Source organism: Anneissia japonica, unplaced genomic scaffold, assembly GCF_011630105.1.
Source record: "Anneissia japonica isolate Jap-2015-1 unplaced genomic scaffold, ASM1163010v1 scaffold674_len412849_cov176, whole genome shotgun sequence".
NCBI lineage: Eukaryota > Metazoa > Echinodermata > Crinoidea > Comatulida > Comatulidae > Anneissia > Anneissia japonica.
Window position 1 is genome coordinate 198,126 of NW_022753836.1, and position 17,849 is coordinate 215,974.

General features: G+C 33.0%; 1 protein-coding gene across 8 annotated transcripts in view; it reads left to right on the forward strand.

Moving 5' to 3' along the window:
* Positions 1 to 17,849, forward strand: part of LOC117122962 — a 103,738-nt gene that overhangs the window by 20,750 nt on the left and 65,139 nt on the right. For 4 of the 8 annotated variants that reach the window (XM_033268741.1, XM_033268740.1, XM_033268737.1 and 1 more), the window contains exons 3-4: positions 6,000 to 6,046; positions 14,646 to 14,745. The gene's annotated coding sequence lies outside the window, so the exon portion shown is untranslated. Of the gene's footprint in view, positions 1 to 5,999; positions 6,047 to 10,833; positions 10,853 to 14,645; positions 14,746 to 17,849 lie in introns of those variants that run through there. The other 4 variants (XM_033268738.1, XM_033268745.1, XM_033268739.1 and 1 more) reach the window with 2 other exon arrangements.

The window sequence follows — 17,849 nt, forward strand, 5'->3', positions numbered from 1 at the left end:
TATAAAAGCTCCATAGAGAGATGTTCACCATAATGGTGCTAAAGTAGCCAGTAGAGTATAATAGTCTGGGTATAACTACGATTTTTGCTACTAATTGCCACTTCTCAGGATCTATTAATAACATAAACATTACTATGTCATAAATTTCAAATCTTCAAAAGCCACTAGGCTCCAGAGGAATTTTTATATATATATATGTTTGTAACAACTGATTATTCAAAGACACAAAAATCATGTTTGACGGAAAACTCGGGAACAATTACTGAGATCTATACAGATTTTTGAATATTTAAAAACTGGGGGAAACAAGGTATAAAAAGGGGTGGTTACACCCATTTTTGCACCAGTTTTTAAATATTAAAAAATCTGTATCTCTTTAACCGTTATCGTATTCGTCAAATATGCATTTTGTGTTAGATCAGAAAAATCAGTTGTACGACATATCAAACAAATTGGCTTTAAGACATCAGTGTTTGAAACTCAAGGGCTTAGCCAGTGAGCCGTCAGTTAGTTAGGAGGGCCACTTTTACTGTGACGGCTTGACGTCTTGGCCTAGTGAGTTCGGGCCTACTCCATTTGGGCCAGGTCTTTATATTCTTTGAATTTATCAAAAGTTGCATTACCGGTAAGCTAAAAGCATATTTTGGACGGCCAATTTCGTTTTTCTGGCTAAACCCCTTGTTAAAAAGTATCCACCAGTTAAGCCTAGGCCTACAGTCGGTATGTATTTTGTGGTGGTGTGGTAGGTAGTTCAAGTCTTCAAATCTGCATCTTAAACACAGTATGAAGCTTGATCTATTTTTTTGTCCATCTTTCCACGTCATCATGATAACATCATCCGATTATATTCAGTCCAGTGAGAACTCATTGCTTAATATAATTGATTAATTAATTGCATATATGGTACAAATGCTGATGTTATGCGAACATGCCAAACTTAATAAATCTATAGGAAAGTTGAAATAAATTCTCGCTTGCAATGAAACTATACAGTACAGGTAGTTGAATTTCTGTGTTGTTCATATGCTTTATAATTTTATACATTCCATAGTAAAATATGATTAACAACATTTAACAACATTTCATAATATACAAACGTAAATTAATTAATGTATTTATAATGTATTATAGATTTTTCTTTAGTATTATTGACTCTTCGTAATTGCATCAGGATCGAAAAAAATGTATCCACATTTTGCATATTGCAATAAAGTTCTGTCGCCCTATCTTTATTCACATCACGTGAGATGCATCAATATTCTGGACTATGTGCTCCACCGCCATGGTGCTGCCCGCCTTTCTGAGTAAAATTAGGCCTAGTGAGTGTCTATGGTACTAGAGTTGGTGAACTTTACTTTTAAGCTAGTGTAATACTGTAGCAGAGAGATTATTTAATTGTTTTGCTGGCAACTCTCCCCCCAACGTCATACATTGTTACGCCTGTGATTATTTTTTACATTGTTGTCATTCAAAATTAACTGATTTTAAAAGCATAATTCCTATTTTTGTCATTGATTTGCTGCAGTCTAGACTCATGCATTAGCATAATTTTGATTTAATGTACCAAAGGAAAACAAGATCTTTTAGTTTGGTTGGTGTGTTTCACTGTTATTTTGTTTCATTAAAAATCGTAAAAAAAAAAAAGATTTAATTGATTGGATTTATTGTTAGGGAGAATGTAAACAATAAATACTTGTACTTCAACTGAACAGATATTTTAGAGGTCATACATTTATTTTTTTTTTGTAGCCTGCCAACAGAATTAATAGGATGTGTTTCCTACTGTATATACTGTAGGCAGGCTACCCTAAATTGTTTAAGAGAAAACGTTACAGTAGGGCCTACGTTTAGTACAAGGCCTAAAGAAACTATCCAAGAGCTAGCGAAAGCTTACTGTGTCAAACTTATTTGTTAGTCAAAAGAAAGACTACTGTTTTATCTGTTTTCAGTACATTCTTTATTGTTATAATACAGAAGGCATGGGTCCAGTGGCATATCTAGAAGTCTTGAATTGGGGGTTGCTGATGGGGGCGTAAATGTGTAGTGGGGGCGTGCTTGATGATCAGTTGAGTGGCGCTAATTCGCAAAATATGGTAATTTTAGGTGATTTTTAACTGCTTGACCTTGATTTTTTTTTGGGGGGGGGAGACAACTGGGAAAGTGAGTAATTTTTTTGGGGGTATGTGCACCACCACGCCCTCCCCTAGATACGCCACTACATGTATCTTGTTTTACATTTACTGTATATTTATAAAAAAAAAATTGTAGAACTATATAATAGTATAATTTGTCAGTAAATGCTTTAAATGAAATATTAAAACACATATATTTTTACAGATTCTATGTCAAAATTGTTTGTTTATGTTAATAAGGAGCATTGGAATTTACAGGAAATACGTCAATAAAGTGAAGTAGGCCTACAGTAGTAGTACTAATTATAACTTTTCTATAAATAGAGATTGTTATAAATTTTTGTTCATATCGACCATATGGTATTGTATTTCTACTCATAATGATTGGGATTATATGATTGGAAATTAAATACATGATCTACAAAATTGTAAACTATCGGGTTCATGTGTACTGTAAACTCATCTTTAGTATTATTACCACTACAGGCTTGTTAATGTGATGATGAGAGTTTCTATTCTGAAGGAAAGATGAACCTAATGGATATTTTGCTACAGTTTGGTGTTAACATTAAGTGTAATGTCTTTTTTTTTCCATTTGGTTGTTTATAACATGTATGTGTCAAAGTGTAATGAACAGAGGCGGATTGTTATACGTGGTCTATAACCGTTGTCTTAACGCTTAGTTGGCTATGGCTTCAATTACTGTAGATGCTGGTCTATAATCATAGACCATTGCTGTACTGTGGTGTAATCAGTTAGCTGGCTATATTTTTTAAGCCTGCTAGGAGTCGAACTCGGTGGAGTCTATAGTATTTCTATCAATAAACGTGTCTTCGAATGTGTTTTGTTTACATCTAGACTTTTTCCCTTTTAAAATTTGCAAAGCCACAATCGAATATATGACCTACCTGTATATTTAAAATTTATAATTAGTATTTGCGAATGTGCGTGATAAAATTAATGTTCAATGCACAACGAATAAGCGCATCATTGAACAATAAGCACACTTGCAATGGTGTAATTGTTAGTCCTTTTGGCGCGGTTTTAGTTAAGACTATTTTATAGCAATCGTTTTACGGGTGTGACCTGTAAGACAGTCTATGATAGTATGTGATAAAGCTAGCTATATAATTGACTAGTTAAGACTTTGCCTTGGGTACCCTTCAAAAGTTGTTAAAAATGTACTTAAGAAATTAAATGAACCTAAATGTATACATAGGCCTACTGATGATAGCTTGATTAAGATTTGGGTTAGATTGCCTTATCTAGGAAAACCAGGTGAGTTCATTTTACGTAGATGTTTGAATAAGGTAAAGAAACACTTAATTAAAGAGGTAAAATTCATAACTTTATAGCAGTATAAAAATGTTTCTCATTTTATATCTACTAAGGATCAAACCCATAAGGAGTACAGAAGTTCTGTTGTCTACCATTTTAAATGTCCAGACTGCAATATGATGAATAAAAAGTATAGCCGCGTTAGTCTGTACAGTATAGAAAGTATAAGTAATAAAAAACAGCAGCACTTTTGAGACTAACAATATATAATTTATTCTCTAGCTTTCGTCCACACAGTGGACTTCATCAGGAGACTGTACAAATGGGATAAGAAACAACTATAATATACAACTGAAATAATGGGGGCGGTCCTAAAACAACAAAGAATGGTGTACAAAGCAAGAACAAGTCTGCTGGAATAAGCATTCTAAATAAACAGTATTAAAAGAACAAAAGATCAATGATAAGAAACTGTGGGAAATAGCATACATAAGTAGGCAGTAAATACAGTAAGGTAACTATGAGACAAAAATATAGTTAATAATAAGGCAGCTATAGAAATATAAAAATATACATACAATGATGAGAAATAATTATTGACGGTAATGTGCGAGGAATCCTCGATCAATGTTAAGGCCTAGTTCTATACAGTCTAATTGTGTAATTATTTTCTGTTCAGCTTCTTTTTTTTTCAGCTATTTTTGAAAAATTCTTTCTTAACTACTTGCACTTTCATATTCTTAATTGAGTGGCCAGAAGATGAAAAATGATTAGCTACAGGTTTTTGGGTGAGTTTGTGTTTGATGTCATGTTTATGACCATTAATCCGTTGTCTTAGTGTTTGTCCAGTTTGTCCGATGTAGAGAGCATTAGGGAGCAAATATTGCACGATATAGCATATATAAGGTTGGATGACATGCAGTTATAAGTGCCTTTTATGTTGAAATGATTATTGTTAGGTCCTTTGACAATGTTACTGGAATAGTGCAATAGTGATTATATTGGTACTGGAATAGGCTGCAATAGTGATTATATTGGTAAGATAGATAGGTGCTTAATAACTAGACTTAAAGAACATTTTCACGATATGATAGTGTTATATTTGATCATGTTAAAAACTGTGAGGCATTCCAATATGTTTTAGGATTACAAGGTATACTTGAAAATGATAATGTCATCTGTAATGTAAGTAATAAATTAGGTTTAATATTTTCTAGTACTAACATTATTGACAGCTCCCGAAACTGGTCTATCCTATTGTTTAAAGAAGCGTTCGCTATACGTAGACTACACCCTTTGCTTAACAATGGGCTCAGAGCTTCAAAAGAGCTTTCTTTGTTTTTGTAGGTATCTTTGATGATTAGAGTAAGAATGCTTCTCTTTTGTTTAAATCACTGCTATGTCACCTACCAGAGGTAATGTTTTGATTGGTTAAACACTTTTGGTACTAGTGCATATAAGCTTACTAATATGGAAAATTTTTTCATTCCTGATGATGACATAATTAATGTCGAAATATTGAATCCCAACACGATGGCGTGTATTTCAATACTTGGAATATGTATTATACCTTGTTATCTGAGATTAATCAGTGGACCTTTCGGTTTTTAAGACTTTGCCTGTTAATTAAAGACTACTTTATACCATTTTGCTCCTGAATTATCATTACACAGTCATCTAAAAATCTTCAGGTATAAAATCTTTAAAGGCCTGGTTTCATGAACATGGCGATAATGATAATTTTTGGAAAAAATTTAATTACAATCTGTTTTAGCGCACTTGCTGCCGTGAAACTATGGAAATTGAAAAATAAAACAAATTCTCATTTTATCACTTTTGGCCCCGTAATAAAATCTCCCAATTGTAATTCTTTGTTTTTCCCATTACATTTAAATAAATAAGAGAGCATTATTTACTACTCAATGCTCAATGAACTTTATTTGTCATACATGTACAATACAAATACAATGAAATTTGATTTGGTTCCTTAACAAAAACAAACATAAAATACGAAAATTTCAAACTAGTGACTTGTTCAGTGCCCTAATGGCATTAATTAGGGAAATTGCATTCTTGTCCTAAGGGTGCATTCTGTTGCTTCTTTTACCTGACAATCTCACATTTTTTTAATTTGTCAATATAAGTTTATTTTTATTTTTGGAATTCTACCATCTTCACCAAAAAAAAAAGGAATCAGATGGCAGACAGTTTTGTATTTTAGGCCTACAGTAATACTCTATTTACAAAATACAAATTACGAATAATAATCTGTACCAAGGATATTGTCGTGAGAATGCATCCTTGTATAAGAATACCAATACAGTATATCTCAGTATAAACAGAATTCATGATGTTTGCAAAGTATTATTAATAAATCAGAAATTTTTACCTTGCCAATTCAAAAACTATCAAAGGCGCAAGGAGAAAAATAAACCAGACTTTAAAAGCTTTAGAAAATAACAAAGTTCTTTAAATAGAACTAAATTTGCAGAGAGTTTAACATAAAATGGGTAACTGGTTCCAGAGGAGGGTGGCCTGAACAGAAATGAACGTTGACCATGTTTTTCTTTTAATTTTATATTTTGCCAGGGTCTGTGCCCATGGTAACAGGGATGTAGCTTATCTTTCACTTACAGGTAAGCGTTGCACATATCTTAACTTCAATTATATTCAAGGTTTATTTTTCAAAGCAACAAAATTGTAAAAGGCAGCCAATGGCTGAATTGATACAATTGTACACAACGTATACTGTATCAATAAACATAGTTAAAAAAATAGTTAATAACCATGCATTTACATGATATAAATAAAAACAAAATAATCCACAATTCCACAAAGCCTGGAAACTCTAAATAAACATTAAAATTCACTGGTAAAAACAAAACATATAACATTGTATTACAACTTTTTAGCAAGGTTTGTATTTGTGTTTGTGTGAAAGTGATAAACCTTGTTGGGAATTATCAGACATATTTTCCTGTTACTAGTGTTAATATTTAGTCTATTATCTGTCGTGTGAACCATTTGTAAGAAACCAACAGTACAGTATATATCCCTGTTTACATTTAAAGTCGTGTGAATTGTGTATCATAAGCAGCTATTTCTTCTATTAATTTTTATTAATGCTTTTAATCCTGCTTGAGGGTATAACCTCATTTTGTTTTCTTTTCACAACTAATTTTCTTTCCATCTTCTTCTAGCAGCACATTGCACACCTACTGTATCAGTACGCCCACACCTAACTTTTGATCATGCTTTTTCAGTTCAGATTGGCTATTGAGCTATATTCTATCACTTGCGAATGGTTAATTTGTAATTATAGGTGATTGATATGGGATTTGAAATGTCTCCATTTCATAGTATGCATGTTGCTAAGGAAATTAAAGTAAGTTCTATTATAAACCTTTGATGAAATAGCGTGGGTGGATGTGTTAATTTAAGTATACAAGTTAATGAATATGAGCTGTTGGAATTGCAACAACTTCTTCAATAACAGTAACCTATGTGGGGTGATAGTTTTGAGCTTTTATTTAGCTTCAGTACAGTAATACTCACATGGGCCTAGGCACCACAGTTTAAGCTAAACCCACATTCACATTGAGACATTATTGCTTCTTGCTTGGGTGATATTTAGTGAGTGCTATGGAGTGCTGTAGGTGACTAAGCAATGCAGAGTTGTGTATGTGTACCATCCAAGATGGCTGCCATAGGAAAGTGCCACCTTCCGGTATACATATTAAAAATTATTAAACTATCTTAGCCAAAAAGAGGCCAAGTGAAGTATCTGATTTAAAGGGGGGGTGCGGGGATGAGACAAGTGGCCATATATTGCTTATTTAACCTTTTCACCGTCATTGTGGTCGCCCATCCCTCTATTTTAAATTAAAAATCAATCGTTTCATCCCCGCACCCCCCCTTTAAATGTAAAGTACATGAGGAATGAAAACCGAAATGGTGTACACTACACCGCAGCGTTCTAGTTTCAACAGAAACTGTATTCAAAATATTGTTTAAAGATGAGTTAAGGGCCCCATTGAAACGTGGGCCCCATTGAAACGTGCACTTAGCGTATTATGATTGGCTGAATGTACGGCAGCCATCTTGTATGGTAGACACACAGCATCGAACATGGAGTACATTGGAGTTAGCGCTCTTGTATTCTTATAACTCCATGGGTTAAACCAACATAAATGAAGTGAGAATAAGGTTAGCTTTCGGGTCAAATTGTGTTAAAGAAAATTAGTGACACATTGCAATGTGAATGTAATAAACTTGAAAGTTTAATTAAGAAAATGTTTTTGATGGTTCTTTTTTTCGAGTCACTACATAGCTAGTGTGTATGACCTTGATTACGTACTGTAGTGTGGTAAAATGGATTTGCAGGTAGGATACCTGACATGGGCTGCGGTGTAAATGCTTTTCTGTGGCTCCTTTTTCAGACATTTAAATAATAGGCTCTACCATTCGTATAGTCTTTGGAAACACCAGTATTTTTCTTCTCATTCTGAAATTGAAAGCTAATAAATAAACAAAGCAAGCAATTCACAGCAATTTTTTGTTTAGTTATTTAACTTTATTTTCATTTTTTAGTAATTTTAATAATCATTAATTTAGTATTTATTTTTTCAGATTTTTCATATTAATTCCATTCTTCTTTTAATTATTTGTATTTAAGAATTTTTTATTAGAATTTTTAGGTCTCATAAAATTTATGTTTTAATTTATTTTTGATTTTCCTAGATTTTACCATGTGTAATAGGCTCTTAATTTAATTAGGGTTGAGTATAGATATGCTGTAGTATAACAAGTAAAAACATGGACCTTAGAACATTGTAGACTTTATATACTGTAGACAGTACATGACAGAGATAACTTGCTCATAATGTTGCTAACTTGTTTTTTTTTCCCCCATTTGTACATTGAACGTGCGCCATCCAAAGCTAAGAGTGGATATTGTTTATGGCGAGAAGATGAATTATTTCTCCCCATACTAGAATAAAAGTGATTTAAAATATACATTCAGTAAATCATGTTTTGGCAGTTTTAAGTTAGCATTTAATGCTTTTTAAAATGATATTTAAGCACTTTAGGAAGTTGCTCACCCATTAATGCCATAAAAATCTAGATGCTAACTGCAGACATCAATATTTTAATGGTTTTGTTGTGTTTTGACATTTGCGTAAAACTGATTAAAGGTGATTCATATTTGGTACTAAAAAACCATTGATAATATATAACAGTATAGGCCTATATCCATCTACTGGTCATTTAAATGAAAGATTTTGACAATGAATTAATGAAATATATATCAAAACAAATTGCTTCTCATAAACCAGATTATGATAAACCAGATTATACCAGGAATTATTTCCTTCTTGTTTAGTGTATTAATTCTTTCATTTTCTTACCATTCATTTGTTTATTTATTCAACTCATTCAGTTATTTATTCATATTACTTAATTCATTATTTTGATAATTTATTCAGTATTTTGATAATTTATTTAGTATTCCTTTTTTTCATTCATTAATTTATTCAAGTCATCCATTCATTCATTATTTGTCTTTAGTCACCTCATTTGTTTAATAATTTATGCTTTCATTCATTCATTAATAGTAAATATAGGGATTACTAAATCTGTAAATAATTTTTGATTAATTTGTCAGAATTATACTGTATTATGTTATTGTAATTTGTTAATCCCAAATACATCTTAAGCATGCCCTATAGATTAGGATATAAGAATAATATGCTTGTTTTTCCTTTCTGTGTTAAAATCTTATGAGTTCTCTGATATTTTTCACCACAAGACTAAAAACATCTTTAATCTTAAGCCTTCCAATAAGAGACAATCAGTGTTACTATATGTTTTTCCTATTGCAAACAACTAAAGAATAATTTTTTAAATGTAAAACTGATAAAAATGTTCTTGAAGATTTGTGATTAAAATAGATGTAAGATAGTGATTAATAATTTATATTGTAAAAATAGGACAATATACAGTGACAATTTATTGAATACTGTAATGTTAAAACATGTATTAACATTTAAAAAAATAAAGTTGTAAACCTCTTTTATATACTCAAGTAAATTGCAATCTACTATATGACATTTTTTGTTGGAAAAACATTGATAAATAAGCGAAATTAGAATATCCTTGCAAATTAATATGAAAATAACTAAGAAATTGGATAGAATGACAATACATACGTCAGCGCACATTTAGTGTCATTCGATGAGATATTTTTTGTAAAACATTCACTGTTCTAATCGGATATCCGATCTTTACGATAAATAACCGATCAGAAAAAGCAATCAAAAGTGTATTGTGATAGTTTGCTCTTTCAATTACATGATAATACAGGCATCATAGAAAGATATCTCAGTAATTATACTTTGATAGTTAATACTACAGGAGCCTTATAAAACCGTGTCCACACTATCAAATTCTATTTGCCATGCCTAAATATGGTCATGATGACATCACATCATGACTATATATAGGCACATCATGACTATATATGGGCACATAACAGAATTGTCAAATAAAATTTGGTAAGGTCTGCACACTAGTTAAAACCATGTTGATTTCATGGTTTAATATTTTTAGAGAGAGTACAGTACAGTATATTATTTTTATATACACATACTACTATAGCAACTCTGAGTAGCCTTCAGCATACAGTATTTCACATTATTGCAACAAATGTTATCATTATTTCTGTGTGTGTGCTTATAATTAATACACATTATAGTATGATATTTGTTTATGACCTTATGATACTTCATTATTATTGCATAATAAGAAAAGTAGTTTTGATATTTTAATTCTATCTTTGGTATTTATTTAATTTTATTCTAATTTATACAATTTTATATTATTTTAATTTATTTAATTACTGACCAATTTTTAAAAAAAACATATTTCCCGATTCTTTTTTTTAAAAGAAAGGCGAGGGCCTCCTTTTATTTCGTCACAAAATATCCACATACTTCTCTGTAATTACATAACTCATTCTATGGCAGGCCTTGAATCATGGATAAATTCACCTCTTGGAATAAAGGATAGAGATAAAAAAAATTACATAATAATCATTTTGGCCTATATAAAATATTATTAACGAAAGATGTTTTTTTATGGTCCAAGAGTATAGTGATTTCAGTTAATTTCATAGTATTTCTCAGTTATGCTGAAATGCTTATGATGATGAACTTGTTTGTTTGACGTGAATATTTTGAGCGGATCAAAATAGATCAACGTCAAATGATATAGTTTCAGTACTTGAACTGCAGTGCTACATATTGACTTGTGCTCAGCGTAGTAATTCAACTTCTGCCCTGAGTCTATATAAGCTTTTAAATTGTCCTTATGAAATTGTGGAAAGCAGTTGTCTGTATATGACTCGCAGAGTTAGACACTATGACCAGGAGCCATGGAGGTTGGTAAGTAGTTTATTTTTTTGGGTGTAGTAGTAGTTGTAATAAACTTGTAGATATACAATAACAGAGTGATGAATAGTTGTTTACCAGGCGGTTTGTTGTAAATGTTGGAACATTTATTCTGTGTCGGTTGTGAACATAGACTATGATTTGTAGTGAGTCATATGTCAGCAAATATTTTTCGCAGTATTCTGCATTTTAACATGTTGTCTGCCCTGTTAGTGCATTCTGATGGAATTGTTGAATGTTGTCTTGCTTGGTAATTTAACTTTTTTTATATTTTTAGACATTGGTAATTAGGTTTATTTAATTTATTTATTCTAATTGGAACTGACAGGGAATTGTTGCTACATACCTGTAAAAGCTGTGTAAAATGGCTGCACAAAATCTAGCCTATACAAAATTGGTTAGACTATGAGTACAGTACTTGGATTTGATATCACGCTTTTCAAGAATATATACAATGACACCATTTTTTCTCTGGTTCTGATTAATGGGCAGAATCTGCCTTCTCCGCTTTAAAAGGATTATTCTCAGTCGCGCAACTAACTCAATACCAGACCAATTTAAAATTGCCAAGTCTCACTCATTATCCGTGATCCATGGCATAATGGTGAGTTACGAGGCCGGGGAGTGAAAGTGTGGCGTATTTAGGGGGTGCGCAGGGGGTGCATGCCTTCCAGAATTTACTCAAACCTGCCTGCCCCCCCCCCCCAGACAACCCCCACAAATCATGGTCAAGTAGTTTAAAAACCACCTAAATTGCCTGATTTTGTAAGTCTAGCACCTCTCAACTGATAATCGAGCCCCCACTTCACCTTCGCGGCCTCATCCCCATTAATACTCCCATTTTAAGACTTCTAGATATGCCACTGATTATTGTGAGGACCTTTCGATCAAGGAATTTTTTATGTTGGAAAGTTTACAGAGTGTTAAGCATGTAGTTAGAATTTTGTTTTAGGTGGAAGAGACTGGACTGAATTTGTAGGATCTATTTGGTTTCACATTGGGATCTACTCAGTGTACTGTAGGCCTTCTATGAGAATAAATGATATTTGGAATTTAAAAATGTTTCCCAACAAAAATGTTTATCGAGAGACAAAAGACATGATTTAGGTATTTACTCGATTTTCTTGACTGTTATCATAATCATCAGACGCGGATTTGATTGGATTTATGGTTAGGCCAATAAAATGGTGGTTAAACAGAATACGTTGAAAACACTAAAAATACACATTATAAGGAAACACTAATTTCTTGAAGAAAAAAAGTTTAATTTGTACAGATCATGGGCTTCAGTAATTGATTAAATAATTCTGAGAGCAATGAGAGGTCGTTGCCCTGAAGAGTCAACAATAATAATAATAATAATAATAAAAATAAAAATAATAATAATAATAATAATAATGTATGTATAATAAATGTATGTATAATAAATAATGTATATAGAATGTATACAGATGCCATTAAAATGTAGCAATTCTGTTTCTGGATTAATTAATCAGTGGCCGAATCTTAGGTTATGAGTACATGACAAATTAAAACTACAGTACACCTACTGTAAACTGGTGACATCATTCACAAAAAAAAATGCACTTTAATAGTTGCTCATTCCTGAACGAAGTATCTGAAGGTCTAGCGGTGCCGCCTGCATATCTCCTAGGAGGGTTGGTTGATGTGTCTGATGGAGGAGGGGGAAATGTGGCTGATTAGAGCTCATGGCTATCATAGATTACCACAGGTGCTCTATAATTTAGGGGTTTAAAGAGGTATAGTAAATAATTGATTTTAGTCATAATTTGTAGAAATTTCATAGGAATATTTTTTTTTTTCTGCAAGGGAAAGGTAGCTCTTCCCATGGGTCCTGCTTTACCGGGGCTGCAATGCATCCTCCCCTTTATATTATTATTATTTTTTTTTAGATGATTGTTTGAGATGATTTTTGACATGGATACTCAATTCCGTAGAAAGGTGATCATTAAATTCCAACTTGCCTGGTGTACGATGGAGTAATTGTAGGCATATCGCTTCTGAATAATAGATGTCATTCTTTGTTGTAAGATGCCCTGTAAGAGCTTTTAAGGGCGTACCATTTCAAAAAATCTTAACCCCAATCCCACCCCGCTAGGTGCTACGCACCTCAACTGGTCATCCATTGTTACTTTGGCATCCCCCCCTTTTGTTAAATCCTGTATCCGCCCCTTGCCCTCCCCACACACACACTGTTGCCACCACTGATGGATATTAGAATACTTTGGCAGAGAATACAGCAACAGCCACATGTGTTTTTTTTTTCCCTAATTTACAGCTGTTTTCAAAAAATTATTGCTGTATTTACTAGTAGAAACTGAGCCTATTTAGTGAAGCCTTACTGTAAATTAAGCCTATAAATCCATGTAGCACAGATAGAGGTTAATCTTCTTATATACTGGACTATGGCGTCCATCATCAAGGTAGTAAGCTGTGACCTGATTCAGATCCATTCCATGCTAATTCTCACTCAACCTTATTTCTCTTCACATGTACAGTTAATCTCATTACCGGGCAGTTTTCCTTGGAATATAATATCTTCATTTTATTAAACTTGTTTTCTTAGAGAATTTCCTACATGTGAATATATCAGCAGTTTTTTAGAAAGTTTGAAATAAAGAGCCCTGATAATCAGCTGTACTGTAGTAAGACTCAGAGCTTTCCGTAGTTGGAAATGCTACCCAAACTTTTGTTCAAATAATGTAAAATATACAAAATGGGACAATACAGTAAATGCAGACCATAACATAACAAATGATAATAAATGTTAAGGTTTCTTAATTAGTTAATTATTATCATATTGCTATTTGCATCAATTTTGAGATATTTAAGAAACATTGTATGTCTATAAAATAGTTATTTAACATGGAAATGATATGATCTTTTTCATGTTTTTTTTTTTAAACTTCCATTTTGGCTGAAAAGTTACAACAGTAGTGAAAACTCTGTACTATGGTGGAGATACCTTGCAGTGAGCATACAGTACATCATTTTAAGAAGGCCCCTGAATTTCAGCTGACCTTCTGGGCATACTGTAACTGGAAGGGTCACCTTCTATAAATACTTAAGCCAGCCCCTGTGATGGTCAAATTTTGCATGGCACTGTAGGTCACAGTTAAATTCAAGGAATTTTATGATGGAATCTCTTATCGTTTAGTGCAAAATATGTACAGCGTGCAATCGTTGGTTAGTCATCAAATTCAATATTTTGGACCGGTCTCACTCAGACTGCTTTTAGACTTCTACCCCAAAACAACCAACAGAGAAGGATAAAAACTTTGCTTACTCAAGGCCATCAATTTGATTAGACATGACTGGCTGTTGCCAGCTTTATTGTTGAATTTGGCCCCAGATCAGTCTACTAATAGAATAAACCAGAATGTCTTATCATTACCTATTTTTTAAGCAACATTAATTACAATAAATATACAAAAATGCACTTGCATAGTTTTTTAAGCATAAGTGCAGTGCTTATTTTAAGTAAAGCACATATTCAAGAGCAAGATATATCTTACGAATCATTGGAAAGCTTATGTTTGTTGTGGCATGCTTCTTAAAGAGGGCTTAATCAAGAGATGCCCTTATTCGATCATTTATGTTAATTGAAATTTTCATCACTGTTAACCTAGAAAATCTGAAGAAATTAAACTTTGATTTCATTAGGATTACATTCCCACCAGACATAGCTGATAATTTATCACTAGATTAACTGACACGGCATAGAAATAAGGGATTGATTTTTAATCTATCATAATTCTACCCACAGGTTGTCACAGTAAAAGCGCTTAAACAACAGGGAGTGAACTGCTAGAACAATTATTACTGACAAGCTGCCAAGACTTTGCCCCCTTTTCAGTCATCTTAAGGTAAATTAATCTTGAATACCATATTTCTTTGAAATACGAGATAGGTAATTTTGTTTTTAGAAGAAGTGTAAATTGAATAAGTCTCTGTAGATACAAAAGTGTGACTTTTACAAACCTGGGAGTTAGCCTGTCAAGTCTGGTCTGTGTACATGTTGGAATTTCGAAACAAATAATCAGGATGTAAAGGTGAGAAGGGAAAACAATCATTGCCTGACATTCTGTAAGCATGGCTTTAATTGAGCATTTAGCTTTCCTTTCTTCATGGGCTTGCTTCCAAACTTCAGGTTGTAGGTTCAAATTAACTCTGAAATTGTTATATAAAAACAATTTACTTTTCTTTACTTACAAAGCCCTAAAATGAGATATTATTTAAGTACAGATACATAAAGTTGTTTCTATGGCAGATCCAAGAATTTAAAATAGAGGAGGCTAGTAAGGGCTTTCACTGGTACAGGGTTTATGTACAGTAGCACCTCAGGGGGCTGAGGTAAGAACATTATGATTATGGCACCCAGATGGCTGGAAACAGCACTTTTAAACTTAAAATTTAAATATAATTTTCTTTTTCTCACCATTTAAAACAATTTTAAAACACTTAGGCTGGACCGGGTTTGGCTGCCCCCCCCCCCACCTTCCGATTCTGCCAATGTGCATGGCATTTGGTTAGGATGTATAGTTAATTTGGTTCTGTTCGATTAGCTCCATCAGTAACCCTCAAATTAGAGGACATTGTTTGTGCTTTGATGACATCAGCATAACATACATCCACACAGACTTACACACATACACACAAACACACACATATACCACTTTGATTGCATTGGTTCCTATTTCCAAGCCAAAAACTAATGAAGGCCACAGCTATGCAGGTAAAGTTAATGAATTATCATTAAATTAACTCAAGTCTAACAGGCTGCTGTACAATGTCTGAAAACTTGGCGTAGGTTTGCATTTCCTCGAAGGCCGCTAACTTAACTATCTCAAACCATTTAGAGTAGGTCCCACAACATATTCTTGCACGGCATCAAACTACGCAGTCGTGAGTCAAAACCTGTAGGAGTCGCAAAATTTAATGTATCCTTTGATGGAAGGAACTAAATTTACAAAACGAAAATAATGACTAAATATCCAAGAATCGCAATGCCCAAAATGGCAATGAAGATTACTTATTCCTAGAGATGACTAAGGCCAAACAAAATTGTTATGTGCCTTAGCACAGTGACATGTGGAAGTTGGGGTCAGTTGGTTAGCAATATATATTTTTCAAAATGTTTTATTTCCAATTTCAGTAATTAACCGGTTGAAATTTCATGTCTTAATTTGAGTTTCAAATTATTGATTGATTTAAGATTTGTTTAATTGTCAGATTGATTGGAAAAAATGATGAAACACTGAAAATAATGAAAAAAAGGTATACCGTATACAAATGGTAGGAACTGCAAATAAGAGAGAGAGAAAAAAATAAATAAAGCAAATATATAATTGGCTTAGACTAAGTTTGAAAAAGAAATGATGATTATGAATTTATGATGAAGATGAATAAAAGTGGTGTTTCACCACACAAGAAAAAAAAAAAAGTTTTAATTCCAACCGTTGATGTACATACTTTTAGACTACAGTAACTTTGGAGTCTTGTTTTGCATAGCGCCCTCTAGCATGATTGGCTGATTTCCTGTGGCTTGTGAAACTGTTTTTAGTAATTTGTTGTATTTATGTTAAAATTTTTGATGCTAGATTAGGTTTTTGAATTTTAGTCAATTTATTAATTATTTGAAAATATATTGAATTTCATATATTTGATTGAATTTTAGTTTTGATGTACTGTGTTCTCTTTTGTGTTTATTAACTCTTAAAAACATGTTACTTTTTATGACAATTTATGTCACAGTTAACTATTTCATTTGATATTGTACGTGTTCCTGTGTATAATATGTATTGTTATGTCAAGCATCAATAAATCAAATCAAATTAAATCAAAAGTACTCATAATATGATACATATTATACTTAAACAGAGATAAGTGAAGGCGGGGGAGAGGGGACAGGGGGTGTATCATTACGGTTCAGGAAGTACCCATGAACAACAAGCATCCCAACATGAAGTGTTGATGGGTAACGATCTACCTGTAGGCATAGGCATATATAATGCCCTCGTTAGAATATTTGTATAGCGGAAAGATGTAGGATATAAATTTTCCGGGGGAAGTAAATGAAATTACAATTGGCTGGGAATGAAGCTTACAACAATAATCAGAAGCTTCCAATTTAGCATTTGTTATCTTTATGGTGGTGATAAGTAGGCCAGAACCTACTTTATTTTTTTTTTTTTACCAGATTTCAAAAGTTGGAATGAGCCTGTCATTTCATTCAGGAGGACATCTAAACTATTAAGCAACTTTCAGTTTTTGAGTACTGTATACTGCACTTGCACAGATACACTATGCTGTGGCGGTAGAGGAATTTTTCGTGTAAAATGAAATACGTGTTAAGATGCATTTCAGGTCATTTCATTTGACAGGCATGCCTAGTACAGTATGAATATAGTTTTAACAGGGAGTTAGTAGTTGGTCCTACGTTTTGACAGATAACCAATGGCTGATAACACCTTGTCGATGATTGCTGCGAAGCAGCCAATTCATATTCTTGACAGCAATTTGACCTCTGAAAGGTCATTGTTTGTCAAAAAATAAGGGCCTAAGACGACTGAAAAGCGGAGTTTGCTTCTTTCGTTCTGCCAGGTAAAATCAATTACTTTAGGCAACGTTTGTAGACTAACCAACACGTACCAACGTCCGCATGTCGCGCTAGCCTAGGCCTAGCCTAGACTAGCTAGGATGGTATAGGCCTAGCCTTGAAGGGACGAAGGTCCCAATGAAAAACAACGTCGCTCCTTGATAGCTAACATTGTCTATTTAACACCACAATAATTCATTATTAGATCTATAGTTGTTTTTTGAATTGTACTCTACAAATCTCAGCCGATACCTCGCACAACTCGTTAACGTCTCGTATCTATTGTCGTGACGTCATGGCTCGCCGGCTCACACTTGTGATGTCTCGCACTTGTGATCAAATAACACGCTGGCTCGCACTTTGGCAACACTC